Here is a 26446-nt window from a genome sequence, read left to right as displayed (position 1 = left end):
CGTATTGTTCTTAGTGAAGTGCAGTGAGTTTTTTTATTAAAATGTTTTAAAATTAACAACAACAACTACAAATTTATTAACAAACAACAGATTTATTGTTTATTAAGGTATTTATATAAATTTTAATAATTTTTCATTAATAATATGTTTTAAAATTAGGATTTTCTTCAATAAAACAAAGCAACTCTGTTGACAGAGCTTTAAAGTATTTTGCTGCTCTGCCTAGCAGAGTCTGTTTAACAAATGCTGTTATCCATAGCAGCATTTTAGTCATAACAGCGCTGTTTTGCATTGCTTTTGTTATAAAATTATTAACAAAGTCTAAATTTATAAATATTAGTATTTAATAAATAAAAATCTTTCAAATTAGGATTTTCATTAACAAATCAAAGCAGCGTTGCTGGCAGAGCAATCATGGGAGTGTTTTGTAGCTCTGCTGGCAGAGATTGTTTAACAGACTTTTTCATGCATAGCTGTTAGAAGATTTTGCATTTTTTTGCAATTTTTATGGGTACATAGTACATACATACATACATACATACAAATGTATGTATGTACAATGTACATTCATATATGATTTACTTTGTTAATACTTACATACATGAATGTAGAATTTGAAGGCAAAAATGAGTTAAATTGTTACTAACGAAACCGTAAACATTTTTGTTGTTGTTTTTAATGCGAAAATTTTGTTGTTGCTTTTTGATTTCAATAGAAGAAAATAAGGCGGAATTTTATGTTGGGTTTGTGTATTAGTAGTGTGAGGCAAATATGGTTAAATAATAAGCAAATATTAATGTAGTTACATACATATGTACCTAATGTATGTATGTACCTGTCTCATTATTAGTTCAAATAATTAAATCAATCCTTATTACTTTTATTGTTAATAGATATACATTTAACATTTATTTGTTGGAATTTTTCTTGGGAAAATGTTATTAATCTCATGTTCTTAATTTAATCTAAATTTTTTATATTTTTTTGGTGAAATTTTCGAACTGAATTAAACAATTATTTTTTTATCAGAGGTGTAGATATAAACAAATTTTGTATGTAATTTTTTTATAAACTTTGCATAAAATAAAATGGAGTATATTAATAAAAATTTTAATAATTTAATTTAAGAATATTTAAAAAATACAACTTTTTTAATTCAGTTTTTTAACTTCGATTTTCTTTTATAATAAAATCCCAAATTCTATACATATGTAAATGCCCAAATTATATAACCCCCTTTGTTTACATATTCATACCCTACACCACTTTAGTGGGGAGGGTATATTGGATTTGTGCTGATGTTTGTAACATACAAAAATATTCGTCCTAGACCCACCTTAAATTATACCAATCGGCTTAGAATTGTTTTCTGAGTCGATTAAGCTATGTCCGTCCGTCCGTCTGGCTGTCCATGTAAACCTTGTGCGCAAGGTACAGGTCGCAATTTTCAAGATAATTGGAAGAAATTTGGCACGCACGTTTTATTTGACCCAAGGACGAAACCTATTGAAAATGGTTAAAATCGATCCATTATTTCACCTAGCCCCCATAGAACAGCACCCCCCGAAATGGGCTTCTGAGCTCATAATTACGTTACATATACAGATATATCGATAAAATACGGCACAACTAAGTTTTATAGAAGTCTTGATGACCCTGCCAAATTTCATAAAGATCGGGCCCCATTTAACCCTAGCTCCCATACAAAGTCCCCTTCAGAAAATTACTTGAATGTCCCAAATTAACTTATAAACACAAATATCGCGATGAAATTCAGCACAATAAAATATTATGTAAATATAAATATATTCACAAAATTTTATCGGGCTTGGTCCATATTTGCCCCTAGCCCCATATAAAGCCTCTTTCAGAAAATTAGTTTTTCATCCATAAATAGCTTAAATGTATCGGAACAAGGGAATATTTAAGATAAATGGTATATTATGAAAAATAAATCACATTTAATATTCATAACTGGTGTAGGGTATCATATGGTCGGCCACGCCCGACTATACTTTCTTACTTGTTTTTTTTTTTAATTTGTTTACATTTCTAATAATATTTGATGTAATTGAAACTATACCAATTACATCTTCACATAACATTATGTACATATTGGGCATTTCAAAAATTTTCGAAAAGGATTTGCACCTTACCCTCTCCGATTTTTTTTTATAAAACTTGGTACATATGTACATTCTTTGTACAAATACAAAGATTGAAGTTCTGCAAAACTTCAAAATTTAGATTATATCGAGGATCAAAGTTTATATTTTTTAAGATTTGGATAATTAATATAACAAAAAAAGTTCTTCAGTCAGAGATATCTTAAAAAAGTTATGTTCCATTTTCTTAAAAAAAATAGTTTATGCAGTAATGAATTAAATATTAACGGCTGTATTTATAAAAACTTATTTTAGGTTTATTAAACAATTTTAGGCAAAATTCAGGAAAATCGTATTTATAAACGTGAAATAGCTTAAAACACCTTCAATAAACCATTGACAATTAGAAGAATTTTATTGTAGGCTCGACCCTTCTTTAAGCCAACAATAACTTGATTTTTAACAATTTTTTCTCAGATAAGGATTTTTCCGGTAATTTTAGGTTGATTGCGAAAAGTAATTATGGTTTCTTTTAAAATAAAATCTAAAAATTCTAATTTTAACGTTTACAAATTTGTAAATAAAATCATAGAAAATTTTTAAACGCTTATATTTTGAGGAAAAAACTCAAATCTAGGCATTATTGGATTAATGCATGAATATTTGACAATATTCCAATTGTCCAGCACTATTTTTAGGCAATTTGGAAATGCCCGTCTGTCAACCAAATGATGGACAAAATCATTTGATTTGGCTTTTTCAAAGTTTGTTGGTTAAATATAATGCCATAAAGTAATTAACCATGTAAATTATATTGATTAGTGTTATACTAATGCAAAATATATTCGCCGGCATTAAAATTAGTCAAATATCAAAGAAACTTATCAATATTTGCAAAAATTTATCAAAAATTACAAGGAAAATAAGTAAAAATAAGAAAATGTGTCATAGTGATGTATATTTTGTCGCAAAATATCCGTTATTCGGATACTTTTAATAATAATTAGAAATTATATGTTATATTTATACATCTGAACTAAATAGACATTTATTAAAGCCATATATATATATATATTTATTTTTCTTAAAAGTTTGTTTTTATTGTCAAAAATCTATTATAAACAAAAATATGAAATTAAGAAAACCGAATCAACGAATATTTTATCCTAATTGTACGCAACACTAACACATAAAATGACAGCCATATTGTACAGTGCTGCCAACTTAAACATAAATCAGCACAATAGTTAATATACGTTTATTATTTGTTTATAAATATCATAATTTTATTAATGGTTTTTAAGGCTAAAGTGTGCTTTAACTATTGAGTGCATTAAAAGCAAAATAAGATTTTTTTATAAATACAAGCGTAAAAGTTTACAATGGGGGGATCTGAAGCAAATAAACCTTTAGTGAAATAACCCAAATCATTTCCATATAAAATTCAAAATTTATAATTTTTTTGTTAATGAACAATTTATTTTTTGTTTAAAATTTATATATTTTTTTGCGTTCATCAAGAAATAAAATTATAAATTTTGAAATTTTTAATAAAATGATGTGGTTTATTTTACTCAAAGTCCACTTTCTTGAGTTCCACTCAGTATCACAATCTGATTTTTTTCAATTTGTTTATGACACTATAAGGAGTTAATGAGAACCAATAAAAGGGGGCTTTTTGGTACTTTTTCGTTCTTTAAAGGGTAATTTTTAAATTTTCTATAATATTAAATCTAGATTCTAGAAACGTGAAATCAAACATGTAGTGCCTCGAATAAGTGAGAACCAATAAAAGGGGACTTTTTGGCACTTCAGTAGGTATTTTTTGAATTTTCTATAATATTGAACCTAGAAACATTGAAACTATTGAACTTAGAAACTTAGGTATGTTTTCGTACCTCAACTGATACTTTTTGATATTTGTTAAATATTGAATATATAAACATTGAATGAAAACTTATAAAAAGAGGCTTTCTGGTACTATTTGTTCTTTTAGTATTACTTTTTGAATTTTCTATATTATTGAAACTAAAAACATAAAATTGGACACACAGCTTCCTGAATGTATAAAAATCTGTATGAGAGGAATTTCTGAAAATTTAACATGCTCCATCCTTATTTAACTAAGATCTATAAAAAGGGACTTTCTCTTACATTTTCGTTCTCCAACTGATATTTTTTTTGAATTTCCTGTAATATTGAGACTAAAATCAATCATTATTGATTGAAAATTTCTAAAATACAACCGTTTAGGCTGTGTGATAATGAATCAGTCAGTGAGTCAGTAACGTGAGAATTTTATATATATATACATATATATTGAACCTAGGAACCTGTATGAAAATCTATGAAAGGGGACTTTTTGATATTGCAGATATACCTTAATGTATATTGGACTGACTGAAAATTTACAATAATTTTTATTTTATTTCATTACGATGAGGGTAGCGAAGCACACAGGGTATAGCTAGTAATACTATATTTTAACAAAAGTATTTTTAATTAAGGTCTAAATCACTAAAAATCGGAATAATATCTTATTTAGTAAATGGTATATTTTATTCAAATTTAATGATAATAAAATCCAAGACATAACGAGTTTTGAAATTTTGGGGAAATTTAAATTTCGTATGTAAGTATGTATGTATGTAAAGAATGTGTGTACCGGATTTCCTGAAAATCAAAGAGGGAGAGACTTTTTTTGAAATTTTTTGAAATTACCCAATTGCAAACTTTTAAGAATTTTGTTTATAAAATTAAACGTTTTTAGAAAATCACTATGTGATTTATGGACAATAAATAAGGGAATGAAATAGTAAAAAAAATAGCTCAATATCTAACCGATTTAAAATTAGTTTTAGAACTAAATAAGCTCTTTTAAAATAAAAAATACCCCTTAACTTAAAATTTATTTTGTATAAATTGATTTAACTGCAGTTTAAAAAATAACAACTTGAAAAAATTCTCACCAAAATCCTTAAACTTGAAACATGATATCATTGAACTTCAAAACGAATGATAAGCTTCCTGATGGAAATTTAACTAAAGAAAAGAAAACACAACATTGCCATTGAAAATAAATTTACAAGTTAAAACAATAATTCATTAATAAAAAAATAAAGCATGAATGAAAAAACCAACTTATATGCCTTCATATATTTCTGCATGATCAACTTAAAGTTAAATACAGGAGAGGAATAAGAAAATAATCTTAAAGAATTTAGAGCCAAGTACAGATACAATACTATATAGTTGCAAAACTACAAAATATGAAGTAAATGGGGGGAAGATCCTAAAAAAATAAGAAGTATTGACCCTTAACCAATGTTGCTAATAACACTACACTTTAACTGTCTTTTTCCCTCAACATAAATGTCTGTTTAGTGGCAGACTACTAAAGAACTGAAAGACTTTGGCATTCATTCAATCCCTCCATCCATCTTGCATTCTCTTGCTATTTCACCATAGCTGTAGTTGTTGTTGTTGTCTACAAAATGTTTCTTCAGTGTTGCAAGTGTCGGATACATTTTAACAATAAAATATCATAATTGTCCTCAGGTCATAATATTTGGTTTGCAGTTTATAATATTTTATTTATTTTTTCTTTCTTTTTTACTATATAAATATGTTTGTTGTTGCAGTATTGATGTTTCTCTTCGTATTGTATTGTTGCATAAAGAATCAGGCGTTTAAGCTCTTAAAACTAAAGCGTTTTTTTTTGTCGCTCACTCATTCACTTCATTCGTTCAGTTTTAAGGCTGTTGTTGAGTAGTTTTGTTTTCGCGAATTCATTGATGCAGGCGAGTGTGTGAATGTGCTTAAAGAATAGACTTAACATTAAATCCTCAAAAGATTGATGTTAACGGGAAATGTGTGTATGGATTATATTCATACATAAATACGTTAAGTTCAATATTCATACATACATACGTATACTATAGTTATACATTCAGTTGTGGGACATCAATTTTGTTGTAGTATTTCCTGGCTAGGTATTTTGTTGCAGAGTCGTTTACGGCTTTTGTATACTCTACTTTGGTGTTAGTATTTCTTTTCGGGAAATTGTATTATTATTAAATTGTTTTTAAAAATTGTTTCACTCATAACAAAAATTTAATTATTTATAACAAAATTGTCTACAACTTTATTATCAGTAATATTCATTCAAGAGATATGAAAATCTCTTACAAATGTCTTACTTCCTTTATATGCATGGGTACGTGTTTGGACTTGATTCAACAAGATTAGAATTAGGGTGATCGACTCGATTTTTCAACCGGGTTTTTCTGCTTTACCAGTGTCGGTTTTTTCTTAATGTTGATTTTTCGAATATCGAATAACCCGGTTTTTTCACTTTTTAAAAACCGGTTTCGGATACTTTTATTTGCTTTGTATTCAAAGATTATTTAAATGAAATTTTTAAGTAAATAATAATACAGCTAAATTTTAAAAATATTTGAGTCGAGGAACTAGCGTATATTTTTCTAAAGCTCCTTTGGTTAAACTTTTTTGATTTTCCTAATTAATTAAAAAAATTTATTTGTAAAATTGATAACTGTTTGATAAAATTTTATCAATCTTAAGATTATATTCCAATTACAATAATTAATTTACGGCTGAAAATTTATGGAAGTGTTGGAATGCCTATGCAAATTTTCTAAACAGGGCTTTTAAAATAAGCTAGGATTTCATAGTACCTTATGTTTAACAGAAGTGTCCCACTTTTTTCCTAATTTTTTTTATATTAATGAAATAATGTAAATCAGACTACTAGATCTACAGTTATAATCTTTTAAACTGTTAAAAATCATTTCGGGCCATGTTTTATTAATCAAATTTAAACATAAACATTAAGTTTTTCAAATTAAAATATATTTTTTTATTTATAATGAAAAACCGGTTAACCGGTTTTTTCTGAATTTGAAAAATATCAACCGGTTTTTTTTTAAATGTCAACTATTCGAACTATTCGAAAACCGGTTTTTGGAAAATGTCGAATAATCGATCACCCTAATTAGAATTCTTGAAACAAGAACATTAAAGATCAATTCAAGTACTGATGTAGGCTTTAATCAGTTCTTATTACAAGAACTTGCCGATATCAAAGTGATACTTGCCTGAACTACATACATATTTTATTTCGTTTCTGAAAAAACCTTACTTAACATACTAGTGACATCGCTCAGGATATATTAAAGTATAGCTTTCTCATTTTTTTAAAAGTATGAACTACATATTAATGTTAAATTTAGATAAAATAATGCAAATTTAGATAAAATTTTAGCCCTTTTATTGATCATTTTGAAATAAGTAGGACTTATTTTGACATCAAGTTTTAATTTTGAACAACGCTGTAATGCCAACTGTTTTAGTTTTCAAAACATTTTCAAGTCGCCTCGTTGAATTTCTACCAAATCAGGGTCTTAATATTAAGAAAAAAATGTTTAGTTTTAATATGTATTGAAAATTAGCATTGTCGTTCCATGATATCATCTAGCTCCCATATAAGGTTGACGTCATAAAATGGCTATAGCGCTCATAGCTTAAAAAGGCAAATACAGCGATGAAATTCGAACAAGTTTTATAAAAGCCGAAACGTGTTTATCCAATTTTACGAGAGTCAGTCCATAAGTGACCTTACCCCCATATAAAGTCCCTACTAACGTCTATAAGTGGCTTGAACAATTTTTATAGGAACTAAAATTATTCTGTCAAATTATAAGAACGCTTTTAGATAATGATTATCGCCCAGCTTAGAAATACCAGTATACCGATGAAATTCGACACTAACAAGTTTTATACGAACTCCTCTCTATCAGATTTTATAAGGATCAGTCTAAAATATAAGGACCCCATCAAAAAATGACTAAAGCGATTTAAACAAAGTTTTATAAACATTTAAAATCGTCAAATATCGAGGAAAAAAATCATCAAAATCGTCAACTGATTTTTCGAAATCGTCGTAGCAATTTTCCTTAGATAATATACAGTGGTGGCCATGAGGTTAGCACATTTGGTATCTGTTAAATATAAAATCAAATATTTCCTATAGTTCTTAACTTTTTTAACAAATTCTTTTTTATGCGTAACACATGTCCTTCGAGGATCACGACACATTACATTTTGTTCCACTACTTTGTTGCAGATAGATTTCTTTCTTTCCAAAGTACATCTACCCCGAAAAAAATCTGGACATAAGTTTAGCACAAAATAAAAAAATCATTAAAAAATTAAAAATAAAGCAAAGAAACTGGATAATTTTATGTAATTTCACTTAAAATTTTATATTTTGTAGAATAGTTGCACATTTTGATAATATCATTTCTTCTCCTTGACATAATCTTCACCAGAACCCACTAGAAATTTCATGACATAAATTTTAACTTTCAGCCCATAAATAGGCAAAATTCTTAGGAATTTGTGTTTTATTTGTTGCACCATTTCGTTTAATATGTTCCCTATTGGATTGGGATCTAGAAATTATTCTGGGGGCTGCAAACATGTCAATCTCGCTCGCTTCCAAGAAGCTCCTCTCTGTACTTTTAACATATTTTGGGTCATTGTCGACCAAAAAACGCCATTTAACTGAACTTTTGTCCACTCATTTTTTTACTAAAATATTTAAGAGTCTATTTTGATAGTCATACTGATCCATTTGTGCATCCACCTTGCGTATAGAACCTCCACTAGCCCGGAAAACGCATCCGAATTCGTCATATTTCACCCATTGTGTTTTATGGTTTTAAATGTACACTTTGGTTGTTGCTGCATGTTTGGAGTACAGCATAATTACATTTTTCCATCAAATTTGATCCTATTAATCTTCAACTAGTATCCTCCAATCATGCAGATAAAGCTAAAGTGTTCCAGAGAAATCATATATCACAATGGGGGGAAATTTCATGGTATTCATTGCATTTTCTTGGCATGCTGTTGGTCCTATATTGATGTTGGATGCAGAAGTGGATCCGTATGACTATCAAAATAGGATCTTAAATACTTTATTAAAAAATCGGAGGACAAAGATGGCGTTTTTTGGTCGACATCGACCGTAAATATGCTAAAAGTGCTGAGATGAGCTGCTTGGAAGCGACCGGGATTGTCATGTTTGCAGTGCCCAGTATATTTTCTCGATTCCAATTCAATAGAGAACATATAACATGATATGGACCAACAAATAAAAGCAGAAATCACCAAGAATTTTGCCAATTTATGGGCTGAAATTTCTAGAGGGTTCTGGTGAAGATTATGTCCAGGAGGAGGAATGATATTATCAAAATCTGCAACTATTCCACAAAATATAAAATCTTAAGTGCAATAAGATAAATATAACCGGTTGTTTTGTTTTATTTTTAATTTTTTAATGATTTTTTAATTTTGTGCTAAACTTATGTCCAGATTTTTTTGGGGGTAGATGTACTTTGGAAAGAAAAAAATCTACATGCAACAAAGTAGTGGAACAAAATGTAATGTGTCGTGATCCTCGAAGGACATGTGTTACGCATAAAAAAGAATTTGTTAAAAAAGTTAAGAACTATAGGAAATATTTTATGTTATAGGCAACATATACCAAGTGTGCTAAAATCGTAGCCACCACTGTACATGTTTGATGGTATTTTTACGATTTTTATATTAATTATTTTAACTATTGAGAAATTTTTATCAATTTCGATAGATTTCATTATCAGTTTAATTTGGCAAAAATACTTTAAAATACCTTGTATTGAGTTCATGCAAAATAATTGGCTTATATTTACAATAGATAAAACTCTCCAATCTTGAAAAACTTTGTACCACTTATAAAGTTTTTAATTCTATGATTTGTGATATATGTATGTCTTTTGGCCAATAATTTTTTAGTTTTGGAGTCATAGACCTTTAAAGTTTATATATTTATACGCTATATCTTCTCTATTCATGAACCGATCCTGACAATATAAATTTAATTTGAAAGAGCTTTGGAATGCCTTTTCAACGAAGTATAAATATTAAAAAAATTGTAGAAAATATTTTAAGCTTTCATTTGATCTCAAAAACCTTTGAGTTCGCTTTTACATCAAATATTTGATCAATGGAAATTCTACATCTATTCTAAAACATTATAATTTAATGAAAATTAATAATGATAAAATGTATGTAGTACAAAAATCCCGTTTTAAAAAATCGTCAAATTTAGTGTTGAAATCGTCAACAGGTCATTTTTGAGACTGAAAATCGTAAAAATGACGATAAATCGTCAAATCTGGCAACAGTGCTTACAGCATTAAAAGTGGATAAGAATTAGGTTAGAAATACTATAACTTTGGATTTGTTAAATATATGGGGAATTTCATGTCAAGTGAATGAACTCAAAAAATCGATTTTGACGAAATTTGCACCAAGGTTAGTACTATAGATAGGTCAGACACAAATTTTCAGCTCTATCGGACTTAGAGGGGATCAAAGTTGGACATTTTGATCATACAGAGTTTTATACAAATAAGTGGAAATTTTCACCTATTGGTCCTAGCAAAAATTGTCCGAAGGTGTACAGATAGCTATTTCTCTATTCTTTCCATTTTTTTAAATTTAGTCCTATAATGGGATGCTAGTGGGATATCTATGAAAAAATATTTTTTAACTTAAGAATAAGATTTTTTCCAATATTTTTCCTTATTTTTTTAAATGGACGGAAGACATCGATTTTTATGGGAAGTGGGATATATATATGTATATAGTGGGCCCATGTAAAAAAAAAAAATTTTTAAAATTATAATTTTTTTGGAAACAGTGAAGAAATATCTATCTGAACATTTGTATGACCAAAATGTCCAACTTAGACCGCCTCTAAGTAAGTCAAAATCGATTTTTTGATTTGAGTCACTTGACATAAAATTGCCCATATGTATATTTCATTTAAACATTTTCTTAACCTATTTTTTCGAAATTATATAGAAGAACAAATCTATCTTCGATTTTTTTTTTAATTTTTATATTATCTGTCAACATTGCTTTCCTAGCTATCTTTAAAATTTTAGATTGGGATTCCAAATAGTTACCAAGATATGACCGAAATTGTTGAACTATATTTACCAAAAAATGTTTAATCGCTGATGGAGAACTGAGGACACTTTCAAAAATTTTATTTTATTTTTCTCGTATTCAGTACAGTAATAGGCTTGGGAGGTATTCTTACAAAATAATTGAGTGTTACATAGGGTGATCGATTATTCGACATTTTCCAAAAACCGGTTTTCGAATAGTTCGAATAGTTGACATTTAAAAAAAACCGGTTGATTTTTTTCAAATTCAGAAAAAACCGGTTAACCGGTTTTTCATTATAAATAAAAAAAATATATTTTAATTTGAAAAACTTAATGTTTATGTTTAAATTTGATTAATAAAACATGGCCCGAAATGATTTTTAACAGTTTAAAAGATTATAACTTTAGATCTAGTCGTCTGATTTAAATTATTTCTTTAATATAAAAAAATTAGGAAAAAAGTGGGACACTTCTGTTAAACATAAGGTACTATGTAATCCAAGCTTATTTTAAAAGCCCTATTTAGGAAATTTGCATATGCATTCCAACACTTCAGCCGTAAATTAATTATTGTAATTGGAATATAATCTTAAGATTGATAAAATTTTATGAAACAGTTATCAATTTTACAAATAAATTTTTTTAATTAATTAGGAAAATCAAAAAAGTTTAACCAAAGGAGCTGTAGAAAAATATACGCTAGTTCCTCGAATCGAATATTTTTAAAATTTAGACGGGCTGCATTATTATTTACTTAAAAATTTAATTTAAATAATCTTTGAATACAAAGCAAATAAAAGTATTTGAAACCGGGTTTTAAAAAGTAAAAAAACCGGGTTATTAGATATTCGAAAAATCAACATTAAGAAAAAACCGACACTTGTAAAGCAAAAAAAACCGGTTTTAAAACCGGTCGAAAAATCGAGTCGATCACCCTAGTGTTACATGACTCTCAGTGAGTGTAGGATATTTCAAATTCGTTCAACTTAGTATTATTCTAAGTATCACTTCTTAAAGAATATTGAATTGTTTTATATTGTATTATTGTAAAATACTTGTCTGTCTGATATACCGTCCGTCTGTTCAATTCTTAGTCTGTCTCCGCGTCTACATGTAGTATTTATGTCTGTCAGCGTATTTAACATATGAGTACTTACTATACTAAAATACTACTCAATTGTTGTAGTTGGTTGTATTTTGTTTTCTTCTTCTTCTTAAAGTTCTACCAAAGCTTTAAATTGTTAAATGTCGATAATGTTTTTTTTTTTTTTTTTTGTATTCAGTTCGCATTATTGGTAAACATTTTCTTTTATTTATACCATTGTTTTGGTTTGGGCAGCCAGAAACAGAGAAGACTACATCCAACATCTTCTGTAAATACAACATGTATTTTACTTAAGTCTTCGGACAAGTGTAAATTTTATGTTAAAGTTTTTTATATTTAATCTTGATTCAATGTCGATCAAGATTCATTCCTTTATAGGAGTCTTGTTGTTGTTGTTCTTTATTTTCATGCGAGTAGTTGTTGTAAAAGTTTATACCGGAAAGAGTATTCATTTTTGTGATTTCCGCTGGATTATAAGTTTGTATTTTAAACTTATTTTATACAATATAGTATTTTTTTTAAAAAAACAATAGTTGGTAAAAGTTGTTACGCGTGTGGTAGTGTGATGTTGAAATTTATGGCATTAATTTTTCTTTTGTTTTTTAAGGAAATTGTATAATTTGATTAAATGTTTTTTAGCCTTAAGTATTAAGAGAAAGTGTTGTTTTAAATTATGGCTTATTTATAGTATATAATCATTTTGTTGTTTTCAGTTTGAAAAGGTTTAAATTATTAGGAGGTTTGAGAACAAAATATTTTTGGGATTTTTTTTTTTTTTTAACTAAAGGAAGTAATTTAATTGGGGTTTACTAAGACGTTAATATGTCAAATTTATAAATTTAAGTTTTCTCTAATTTTGGGACCACAGATTTTCATAATTTCTAGATTGGAGCATTCACTCGATATTATGTTTTTGGATAAAAATAGAGTTTCATGACAAATTAAAGAGATCACAGATTTGCATTATCTTCTCAAATTGATTTTAGATTTAAAATGGAATAGATTACATATAGAAATTTGATGTTATAATGGTTTTATGTAAAGTGGGCGTAAAAAGGGGTGTGGTATCTAGATAAAATCTCTTTAAAAATGATTTGCCAATGTTCCTCAAAAATTCGAATTTAACTTAAGTTTTGTTCTGTAGAAATAATGTTTATATTATTGTTAAGAAGTAATGTTGTTCAAAAGAAGATATTTTGTTATTTTAAAAAGAGTTGAATTGGAATTTTCAACTAAAAATGTTCAATCTTGCAGCTTCCATTAATAGATAACATTTACTATCTCGGCCTTCTTTGAAATTAAAAACAAAATAATAATAAAATTAAAAGAAAACAAAGTATTACTTCCGTGCAAAATTTGTACAAATTTCACTTGTTCTTATCTATCAAACTCCTCTATACAGCTGGTGTAATTTCAAATTTTCCAATCAATAAAATGTTTGATAAATGGCTAAGAACGACCAACCTTAAAATTTCTTAACCTTAATGTACCTGTAATCTTCTTCCGGTTTGACCACACAAAAATTTTCCTATTTAACCCTATTTACTAACAAACGGTTAAAAACAACGCGCTCGCGCCATTATCAACAACAAGACAGCAGCAGTCAAGGAAGCTCATAAGGATTCCCATAAAAATTAAGAGTTTATAGCAGATTTTCAATATTTACTAACTAGCGACAGCATCCCGCTTACTTACTTAACGGCCAAACAAACAAACAAACAAACATTTAGTAAGATTCAAAAGGACTCTAACATGTCCTTTAGCTTGCTGTTTATCTTAGAAGGCGGCATTTTTACTTTTATGATTTGTTTGTAATTACACCGGTAAATAAGAAGCACTTGCACTTGTTATCTTGTGTTCTTTTCTTGTCTGTTTTTATTTATCAAGAGACGAGACAATTTATAGAGTAAATTACAAAGTGTCGCATGTCTTTCAATATTTTTTATTTGAGTTTGAGTGTGTGTTTAACTGTTTCAATTGTTGCATTTCAAAAACTTGTCCTTTAAAAGGATAACAACAAGTGTTTTTCTTTATTGTTGTTGCTTTTGCGTTCTATTTTTAGTTTGTTTGTTGTCAATATTTAAATATTTTTATTTTTGTTTGTCAACTTTTAAAGAGTTTTTTTGTCGTTTGTTAAATTACCGTTTTGTTGGTTTAGCAATTAATAAAAATAATTTTTGAAACTTTGTGTTTTGTACCGCTAAGTAAATGTAACAATAAATCATTTAATTGATATTCATATAAAAAATAATTTTGGGTCTAGACTATAGTTTTGCATGAAAGTAGCGAAGATTAATAATTGTCATTAACTAATTTTAAGTGGACATATGAAAAGGCAAGGAAGTAATGGTTGAACTTAGAAAACCCCAGATTTTATTATTTACATAAGTAGTTAAACATTAAAATTATACTTTTATCCTTTCGTAGAAAATATGTTTAAATGCAGAAAGGTATTTTTTCAGATTTTAAAAATAATCGTGGGGTTTTATCTAATCCTTTAATTTTAAAATGAAACGGGGTTTGACTATTTTCATCAATTGAAAGGTTTAAGATAATATGTAATCTTACTACGTAACCCAGATAAAAAAGTACTGAGCCAATTCGTAAAAATTTAACATCCCGATATGTTAAAGTAGATTGGACGACAATGATACATTCGGCTATATTTGATCGTAATTCCCTTAAAGTAATATTTATATCATCATTTGATGTTACTTCTATAATATTTCTTTTTTCTTCAAAAACAAAGAAAAACAAGTAAGAAATTATAATATATATAATATCTACACCAGTTATAAAAAAATGTGATTTAGTGTTCATAACAAAGCTTTTAAGTGGAATTGTACCTTGCCTCAGATATACTTAAGCCATTTATTGTTGAATAAAATTGTGTACATTTAAGTCATATTTTGAAAGGGGGCTTTGTATGGGGGCTAGGGTCAAATGAGGTCCTATCATCAGAAAATTCATCAAGGTCAGTTTTTTGTCGAGATACGAGTATGTTAAACATAACTACGAACTTAAAAGCCCTATTCGGGGGGTTCAGTTGTATGGGGGCAAGGTGAAATAATGGACCAATGTTAACCATTTTCAATAGCATTCGTCTCTAGTACAATAGAAGATCATGTACCAAATTTCATGGAATTACCAAAATTGCGACCTGTAGTTTGATTACATGGTTTACAGACGAACGGACATATCTAAATCAACTCTGAAAATGATTCTAAGCCGATTGATATACTTTAAGTATACTTTATTAAGTGGGTATAGGACCAATATTATTGTGCGTTACAAACATCAGATCATGTACCAAATTTCTTTGAATTATCTTAAAAATTGCGACATGTTGTTTGATTACAAGGTTTACAAGCCCTTTTCGAGGGTTCAGTTGTATGGGGGCTAGGTGAAATAATGGACCGATCATAACCATTTTCAAAAGGCTTCGTCCCGACAATAGAAGATCATGTATCATGGAATTACCTTCAAAATTGCGACCTGTAGTTTGATTACAAGGTTTACATGGTTGGACAGACGGACATATCTAAATTAACTCAGAAAATGATTCTTAGAAAATTATTTAAGTGGGTATAGGACCAATATTATTGTGCGCTACAAACATCTGCACAAACCCTCCCCACTAAAGTGGTGTAGGGTATAACAAGGTAATTTTTCTTACCCGTTTCCTCATTTTGTACAATATGATTTTTTCAAATTATTGATCACTTGTAGATTCCGCGCTAAAAGAACTGTTCATCTTTTGAGGCCTCGAATGAATCAAACCAATTTCTGAGACCCTATTCTGAAGAAAAGTATATTCTATATGCGTTATGCATCGATCAAAACAACTATTAGTGGAACGGAAAAGGTCTTGACCATATAAGGGTTTGAGGCCAAACATCTTAAAAATGTCTGTATAGTTTTGAACAGATATTGTAGCATTTGGCCAAGCGTTGTCTGGCCGCATGTTCTAGTCATTATTTGGCTTAGTAATCGGAATCAGTAGCATTTGATACAGTTTCCCTATGATGCATCATGATGGTCTGGCCAGATTTCATAAGTTATATATAGGTCTCTTTAGGCCCCACTAACTACAGAGCATTGCCTAAGTGCTACTGATATTGTGGCATTGGCGTCTATTCGGCTATTGGACCTACATATATCACATAAGATTTCTGACGCTTCGATATATCGTAGGTTAATGACTCCATTTTTCATCGCAAGCAATGATTCGGTGCAAAAGTTATTTCCTTTATTAGCGTTTAGGTAATATTTGGGCACATTTAGATCTTTCAAGGCACATTGGCTTCAATTCGTATCGAATTTCACAACTTTTGAATAAATTCCGCTGCCAGCAAATCTTTGGAAATTGGTGCTTGCCCAGCAAAAATAAAACGAAGTACTTCCAAAAAAAGAGCATTAAAAATACTTCCTGAGAATGACTTCAGAAGTAGTGAATTTGGAATCAAATAAAAAGGAAATCCCTCCTATGACAAGCCTGTGTTAAAATCATCACTTCATTAGGTCTTTTTCAGTACTTCCTTGGAGTAAATTCTACTTCTTTTTCGCATCTTTGGAAGTTCTTTTTTTGCTGGGCGTAAGTGAAAATAATCCATGCCTAATATATACGAAAAATGTCGTACATTGTACGAAATGCACCACGAAGAAATTGTTTCGTAATATATACGAAATTATACAAAATAGTTGAGAATGATGCAAAATAATTCGTTTTTACGAAATATATTTTAAATTACATTAATTGTAAAATATAAATTTTTAATAAAAATGTTGAAATTTACGAAAACATTTCTCACACATGAAGGTGAGAAGTTTACAATTTCTACACTGAAAATAATCCATGCTTAACTTTACGAAAAAAAATTTCGTAACTACTTTTTTCGTAATATATACGAAAATTTCGTGTATAATACGAAATATTGTTTAATCAACCCCTTTTCTAATTTTACGAAAGTACGAAAACCTGTCGTAATATCTTTTTTCGTATATATTAAGAAACTTTGTTTTCTTTTACAAAAATAATTTCGTTAAGACATGTAATATTTAACGAAAGTAACGAATTCTTTTCGTAACAAAATTAATTAGTAATATACAAGAATTATTTTTGATTTCACAAAAAAGATATTTTGTAACGATTTTTTTTTTTTTGTTATTTTAAGGGAGTTAAACGCAATTTTAATATGTTTTTTTAAAAAACATAAAAAATTAGTTTTTTTTTAATTCGCAATCTTTTTCTAAATTTACAATAATTATTTTAAAAGAACTAAAATATTTATGTCTTTAAAAAAAATCGTAAAATGAACAAATGTTTTTCTAAAATTATATAAAATTATTTTGCATTTTACTAAAATATTTCGTACAATTTCATATATATTACGAAAGAATTTCGTGGTGCGAAACCACGAAGCATTTCGTACAATGTACAACATTTTTCGTGTATATTAGGCATGGATTATTTTCAGTGTACAATATAATATTTGGACCCTATTCTGGACACTGATGGATGGTGGAGTCGCTTAAGCTAAATATTTTCAACAACAACAATATGTAGCTTAATTTTTATATGTTGTTTTTTAATACAATTGAACTTAACGACTGAAAACAACCACATCATGCTTAAAATTTTTATTAAAAACAAAACTTAAAATTTTAAAAAAAAATTTTAAAATAATATTTAAAAAAATTATGACTTCGTGTAAAATTACATACTTAATGTTTCCATTTTGTTTTAAACTATTTAGGGCTATGTCTGATTTATAGCCGCATAAATCTAAAATTATCAATATTGAAAATCCTTTATTATTTACAACATTATTTCTTCTGCTTAAATGGACATAATTGTCTCTATTAAAATCTCATCGATTTCAAAATAAACATTTGATCAGAATATTGATTTCCAGAAACTAACATAAAGAACTTCATCCTTTTTTTTTCTTCGTGATTTTAAACAATAAAACATTTTTACAACAATGTTAATGATGACAGACAAAAATTACAAATAAGACGTAAATGAGAACGGGGATCATTTCAGTATCGTAATATTTTGATCGGCTGCACAATAAAACGCCTACAGAGACGTATGAGGACAACATGACATTTATGTTTATATAGTAGAGAACTCAATAAATTTCGAAACTAGAACAGAGAGGGTTTACACGGAAAACGCCCTATTAAGACTACCGAAAATAAAGAAAGATTTCATTAAATCAAATAAATAATAATAAAAAAACAGGCAACACAAAGAAAAATATTGTATAAATTTCCATTTCAGTTGACTTTTTGTTTGCAACATTAAAATTTATACAAGAAGAACACAAGTGCTTGTGTGTGTTTATAAAAAAAGAGTAATCAAATTGTATAAATTTATTACAAATATTTATTGAACTTGTTGAAATGCGCCTAAGCACAGACAAAAGAAACAGAATTGAAAAGAATACCTGTCGAGCTAAAGAAAAGATTCTAGGAATTTGAAATAAAAGATTTCAACAAGGAGGGAGTATAAAAAGAGAATAGAATGATGCGCATCTAGAGTTGAGTGGGTATCATAATAAAAGGATTCAAATATTTACAAGCGATTATGATCATTGTCATCAATTGGGTGTGTACTTGTATGTTGTATAAAAGTATGTGCGTTGTAAAACTCTTTCAATATTTCTCTCATAAATGAAAACAGAAAAGATTTCATTTAATAAATACTTAATTTTTCTATAGAATTCGTTTAAGGACATTGAGGATCATTAAGGACAAAGGATTTTTAGAAATTTCTTAAACGCGCACTTGAGTTTGGTTACAAAACAACTCTTCCTTTGATCACACAAACAATAGACACTTGTGTCTTCTTCCAATAATGATTTACATCTTTCAGGATCACTTTTGTCTCTTCTATGTGCTTGTGTATCCTTTCATTTCGTTATTTTATCGTTTTAACATCAGTAATTTATTCATATTCATATTTCAATACAATTCTTAAAATGTTCTTCTTAATGTTGTGTAACAAATTAGTTAAAAGGTTTCCTATTCTTTCATTCTTAGTTACAAGTACATTCCATAAATATTACTTTTTTGGTTATTTTTCATAACGTTCAATACTTGAGGGAATTCATTTGTATTGTATCCTTTACCATTTCGGTATTTTATCGTTGCCATCAGTAATTTATTTATATTCATATTTCTTAAAATGTTTCTTTTTTATTATTTATTCTTAATGTTGTGTAACAAATTATTCAAAAAAAAGGTTTAGTATTCTATTCTTGCCCATATTTAGTTACGAGTACACTAAAGTTAATTAAGACTCCATCTAGTCTTTACATTCCTTAACTATTTTGTCAATTCATTATGGATACCCAGCAGGACATTTATCCATAGATAAATATAAATGTCTTCACTTTGTGCGATCAAGTATTAAATATGATAATGTACAGCAGCAGATGAAGAGAACGGTTTAAATCGTTTATTAAATTTGAAAAATTATGAGTAGCATGCTTTTGTCGTACTTCTTTTTTTATTTTTGTGGTAGATAAGAAAAAAATATATTGTTAACATATTTTCGATGGGGTTCTCAAATTTTAATGGATTTAATGATTAGTTTACCGAAGAAATTTACACATGCTCCAACTTTAACTCGGCTCTCCAATTGCTTGCTGAATTTTTTAAAACCTCTACTTGTTTGACTTATAATATTAACTTCCGGGAAATATTTTTTATTAATATCTTTATTATTCAAAATTAAAAATATATAGAATTTTTGATTCAATTTATCCAAAAAAAATTATTTATACAAAATTTTATCGAAAATTTCCCTTAAATCGAAAAATTATCGAAATTGTCTAAATAGAAAATTTATTCAAAATTTCCTTTATAGAAAATTTATTGAAAAATTATTTAGGTTATGTTGATAGGAGTATGTATGTATAGTATTAATCCGAAAAAATACTTCTAGGCCACTATCTGGCCTCTTGTAAGTTATTTTTCATGAAAAATATTTTTTGGAAAAAACAAAAACCTTAAATAGTGTTTACTGAATGTTTTATCGTCCGATGTTTAGAAACTTAGTATCCTGGACGGAACTTCTAATAATTTTCAAATCAGTGTTCGTGAGGGATGTTATATCCGGAATAATATAACTCCCAAGATATTTGGATCTTATCGAAAGCCCAACAATGTCAGAGAAAGTGCTTCAGAATTGTATGCTCTACATTCCTCTCTATATGCTCTACATTCGCCAGAATCCACACGTCCAATTTTGTATAGCTGTGCCGTAATCCTCTGTGTCCACTCAGAATATGTGACAACATACTAACCTTAGACTTGATCATTTTGATAAGGCTTCTTGTCCTGCTCTCGTTAGGGTCACCCACCGTTTCACTAATTTAATTCAACTCTCGTTGCGTCGAATGGTTTTGCGTTCGTCAGGTTAAATAACTCGAGATCCCTTCCTTTTAAAGTCAGCACATTTGCTCTCCCGAGTGGCCAGGAGGACAGCGTTTTAAGTTTAAAAAAATCTATGAAAAGAGAAATTTACCGAAAACTTTATTAAATGTGATTTTCATCGAAAAATTTCTATAAAAAGAATTAATTAATTGAACATTTTCTATAAAAGCAGGAAATTATCGAAAATTGTCTTTAAAATTTAACTGAAATTTTCTATAAAATGAGAAATTCATGAAAATTTTTTATAAAAAAAACTCATCGAAATTTTTATATAAAATTTTAAATTCTTCGAAAATTTTCTGTGAAAAGAGCAATTCATCAAAAATGTTTTTAAAAAAAGTAATTCTTCAAAAAATGTATATAAAAAGAGAAATACATCGATAATTTTCAATTAAAAAAGAATTCCCTCTTAAATTTTTTATAAATAGCAATTCATCAAAAAGATTTATAAAAAGAGAAATTCTTCGAAAAAAGAAACTTAAAAAAAAAAATTTTTAAATAAAAAAATTATCGAAAATTTTATAAAAAAAAAAAAGTAAAATTTATAGAAATTTTCTTTGAATAGAAAGTTTTAGTAAATTCTTTCTATAAATAGAAATTTCAATACTAGTGATGCGCGGTCCGAGTTGAAGGAAAATAATGAACCAAGCCATGTGAACCCTACACTTAAAGATCTATATACCCATCAATTTTTAAAATAATCGGTTTAGCGGTTTAGATATAATTGATTAAAAATTAAAACGTCGTCGCCATCTGACGGACAAATTTAAAACTTTACAGGAATACTTCGATCTCTGGAACATATATTTGAAGTTTTGTCCCAACAGGTGGCATTACTCTTTTATTTATATACATTTTCTATAAAAGAAAATAAATGTATGAACATTATTAATCAAAATTTTTTTTCGAAAATTGTTTATGGAATAGATGGAAAATTTTCTATAAAGAGAAGATTTGTTGAAAATTTTATATCAAGCGAGAAGTGGTTGGAAATTTTCTATAAAAAGAAAAATTTTTTTAAATTTTCTATAAAATTTATGGGAAGTTATCTATAAAAAAATTCGTGTAAATTTTGTATAAAAAGATAATTTATCGAAAAGTTTTTGAAATAAGAAAATTTATTGAAAATTTAATAAAATTTTAAATTGAGAACATTATTTTTATTATTTCTATAGAAACAAAATTAATCGAAAATTTTTTATGAACAATTTTTATTAAATTTGTAAAAATTTTTCAATAAAAAGAAATTTTGTGAAAAAGTTTCTATAAAACGAAAATAATTTTTTTATAAAAAAAAATTTAAATTATTTCTATAAAAAGAAAAATGATTGAAAATTTTAAAATGTTATCTTTTATTCTCTATAAAATTAAAATTCATGAGCATTTAAAGTAGTGATAAATTAAACATCTTCCTTTATTTTCATTATTATGCAATTTTCATGCATTTCATGTTATTTCTTTAACACTCAATAACAATATACTTTTGTGGTTCTTTTCACACCTAATTATTGATTGTCATATTTTATAAACCAATCAATAGAAAGAAGTTCCACAGCTTTTAACATATTTAAAACTTACATTTGCTTAACAATTTAACTTTATCTTTAAAAAAAATCCGCAATCCCATAAAATTCCTACCAATCAGATATTAGACATTAACAACTTAAAAACAATATTATATGAGTGCTTATGACATTTTTGCATGGGTGTATATAGACAATAATCTAGTAAAATACCTGCAAATATGAACAATCTTAATATGGTTAAAAGTAGATTTTAAACAATTTTATTAAAACCAATACCACCACTTCTATCACTCACTCTTTATCGGTGAAATTTAATTTATATTTTATTAGATTTTGCAAAAATTGATACTAAAACTACTTAAAACTCGATCTTATATTAGTGATAATTTCAATATTGACATTGAAAATGCAAAACGAAAAATAGAAACATTTCTTAATGAATGCAAGTCACAAATGTAACATGAAGTAAGAAAAAACTCTGAAAATGAAATAAATTTGTAAATTTATGCCGATATTAATTTAAATGCATACAAACACCATTTAGAAGAATCTGTTGCACTTTGAATGTCTGTATTTTTGCTTACTACTACTGCTAAGTAAGATGTTAAAGCTTCTGCTCCTGATGATGCTATGGCTGCTGCCACAGATTCCATTTACTAAACATTTGCAATAATCATGATTTTTTTGAGTTTTGTTTTTTTTTTTTCCTCAAGTCCTCAACTTGTCTGTTTTAGTTTTTAATGTATGTAAGAAAAAAATAATAACAACAAAATTTAATATAAAGTTTGTAATCAAATCTTGCTTAAAAACACAGACACTCTGACAGTTGTCTGAAATAGTAAAACGATTAGCTCGGCTAGTTGTATGTAGCATGCTGCAGGCTTGTAGCCATTCAGACGGCATCAGTAGTACGCATTCAAAATCTGAATCTGAACATTTTGCACTCAGCACACTATAATTTTGAATGAAATATTGTGTCAAGCCGAACAAGAGAAAAACATCATGAAGTCCGTTGTGGCTTCTACTTTTATTTAATAATCGAATGCAAAATGCGGGCAAAAGTTTAGATTTTTGTTGTTGTTTTCACAAGCACTTTTGACTAATCAAATAATAATTAACATTAAAGCTAAGAAACAGATCTAGAAGTCAAAGAAATATGAAATTGTTAAGGTTGACTTAAAGGTTCGCTATTTAATAAATTTACCATAAATTTTCACTTTAAAATATTCTTTTAAATTCGTTTTTCGATAAATTTCTCTTTTTTACGGATATTATTCGATAACTTAATTCTTTTTTTATTTTTTGATGAATTTCTCTTTTTAGAAAATTTTTGATAATTTTTTTTATAGAAAACGTTTCTGATAAATTTAATTTTTTATATAAAATTTTCGATAAATTTCACTTTTTAAAGAAAAATTTCTTTTACAGAAAATTTTTATATAATTCCTATGGAAGGTGCCAAGACCGTCCGTTTTTTCTCTAAATGTTCACATGAATGTCATAATTCTTCATGAAGATTCTAGCTGTAATAGTTTCTCAGATATACGAATTTTTCTATTTAATTCATATGGGGGCTCCAAGACCCCATCCCCTCAGATGAAAGTCCGCCATTTTTTCTCCAAAATTTTCAGATGAATATTAAAGTTTTTCATGCAAAACTAGAAGAATATAGTTCTATTAGTTTCCGAAATAAACGAATTTTTCTATTTAATTCATATGGGAGGTGCCGCTCCCCTCAATGGAAGTCCGCCAATTTTTAGGTCAATTTCTTTTTCTTATAGATAATTTTAATAGAAATCTTTTCTTTTTATAGAAGTTTTTCCTGAAAAATTTTTTCGATAAAGTTTCTTTTTATAGACTCATTTCAACATTTTACAGAAAACCTTTTTCCATAAAGTTTTATTTATAGAACAACATTTTCTGTAAAATTTTTTCTTATGAAAAATATTTTCTATAATTTTTTTATAGAAATTTTTGTTAAATTTGTTTTTATAGAACATTTTTAATCAACTATCTTTTTGTAAAAATTTTTCGTTAATTTTTTTTGGAAAATTTTTGATCAATTATCTTCTTTTAGAACATTTTTAATAAGTTTTCTTTTTATATCAAAATATTTATGATTAATTTTTTATGGAAAAAACTTATCGATAAATTAAATTTTATAGAAAATTTAAAAAAAATTTGCTTTTTATGAAAAATTTTCTAAATACCAGAAATTTTTGTAAAATTAATTTTTCATAAAAACAGTTTTAAAAATGTTTCCGAAGGTTCTGTTAAAATTTTTTTTAGAAAAACATTTTCAATAAATATTCGTTTTATAGAGAATTTTCAAAAAATCAAAGATTATGAATAAATTTAAAAAAAAATATTTTTTCATAAAAACTCTTCCAAAAAGTTCTGTTTTTTAAAAAAAATTTGAATAATCTTCTCCAAACTTTTATTTCCAACAACAAATACATGCTATAGTGGAGTTCCCCACACTGAAAATAATCCATGCTCAACTTTACGAACAAAAAAATCGTAACTTCTATTTTCGTAATATTGACATAAATTTCGTGTATAATACGAAATATTAATTAATAAAACCCTTTTCTATTTTTACGAAAGTACGAAAACCTTTCGTAATATTTTTTTCTTTAATTTTAGCGAAATTAAATATAATAATATTAATTAAATTATCATTAAATAAAACTACATTTTTATAAAATTTAAGAAAAAGTATAATATTATTCGCGAATTGTTTTCATAAAAAAAAATTAAAAATTCGCGTGGAGAATAATTTTGAACTAAAATTAGAAAAAATATTTTAAAATGAACAAAAATATTTGCATAAATTAATATTTGGTAAATTTTACCATATTTGTTCAAAATTCACTTTTTTCAATTTATGTAGATTAATTTTTCCAAGATTATTTTGCATTATACTAAAATATTTCGTACAATTTCGTATATATTACGAAAGAATTTCATGGTGCGAAACAACGAACGATTCGTACAATGTACGACATTTCTCGTATATATTAGGCATGGATTTTTTTCAGTGCATCAACGGTAAATGCTGCGAAATGATAAACTCGTGTGAGAATTTTTACAAAACCATTCGAGAAATTTTAGTTTTTTTTTTTCGCTGCTGATGCTGTTATATCTTTATTTAATTTTTTTTCAACTAGCGGCTTCAGTTGGCTTAAAGATCAAAAAACCATTGGGATGATGATGGCTCAAGTTAAATCCAAAACATAATTAAGTCATTATTATAAAAGTCGCACAAACAGAAATATTTCTAAATGGAGCAAAAAGGGGGGAAAAGTAAACTAGAGTGGCACACTAACATCCATGCACACACTTACATATCATAAATTCATACAAGTTACATTTAGCATGTTACTTGGACTTGGTAGTGTGGCTTGGTTGTGCACCCAACCAAGTATCATCTTCAGCTTTATCATCATTATGATTTTAATTTCAATTCAGATTTTTCTGAGAGACTTTATCCCTGTGCTATAGTCTTTGGCTTGTTGTGTCATAAAGTATGTTTATTTAAAACTCAATTCTTGTAAACATTTTAAAACTGGCCACATCCCATTAGTACGTAACTCCTCTTACGTGTGTGTTTTGCTCTGAAATTTGTATGATAATCATTGCAATTTATTATTTTTCTCGTCTTTTACGACATTTATGTCACATTTTAATTTTCTTTTTTCTTTCCACACGTTTTGTGTAGCCCAGCCAATAATCTCTTAATTATTTTTTAATAATTATATTAAGTTTTTGTATGTTAATTTTTGTTGTTTTTTAGCACAAATTTAAAATTTGTTAAAAACACTTTGGTTGTTGAAAGCATCATCAAAATAAGTTTTTTTATAAATGGGTCATTATATGTATTAAAAAACCACATATAATTATTTATTATAATGATTTTTTTTTTAAATTTTCGACCATTTTTCAGTATTAAAGTTTAATTAAAAGTCTAGACTGAAATATTAATTGAATTTTTGGTTAATTTTGGCTTCTGTTGAGGTCATATGGCGCAAAGAATCTGAATTCAGTAGCTTTTTTTGGATCCGGATACAAAATAAAATTCTTTAGTTTATTTTGACAATTATTAAGCTTCCGTTAAGGTCATGGGACAATATTTTTTAACTATTAATTTACAACGTTTTGATTGCGGGAATTGTAGATATAAATATATTTAAATTACATGTAAACAAATGAATGTTTCAAGGAAATTATGAAAAAACAAAC

General features: G+C 27.4%; 1 long non-coding RNA gene across 1 annotated transcript in view; it reads right to left on the bottom strand.

Annotated features, from left to right (window-relative positions):
* Nucleotides 1–26446, bottom strand: part of LOC119603641 — a 117496-nt gene that overhangs the window by 25627 nt on the left and 65423 nt on the right. Inside the window, exon 3 of the long non-coding RNA XR_005231416.1 lies at nucleotides 20549–20749. This is a non-coding gene — a long non-coding RNA (uncharacterized LOC119603641). The remainder of the gene's footprint in view (nucleotides 1–20548; nucleotides 20750–26446) is intronic.

Source organism: Lucilia sericata, unplaced genomic scaffold (assembly GCF_015586225.1).
Source record: "Lucilia sericata isolate MDLA Ls3-8-SP2 unplaced genomic scaffold, ASM1558622v1 Contig000322F_arrow, whole genome shotgun sequence".
Lineage (NCBI taxonomy): Eukaryota > Metazoa > Arthropoda > Insecta > Diptera > Calliphoridae > Lucilia > Lucilia sericata.
This window is presented reverse-complemented; position numbering and strand designations above follow the sequence as displayed.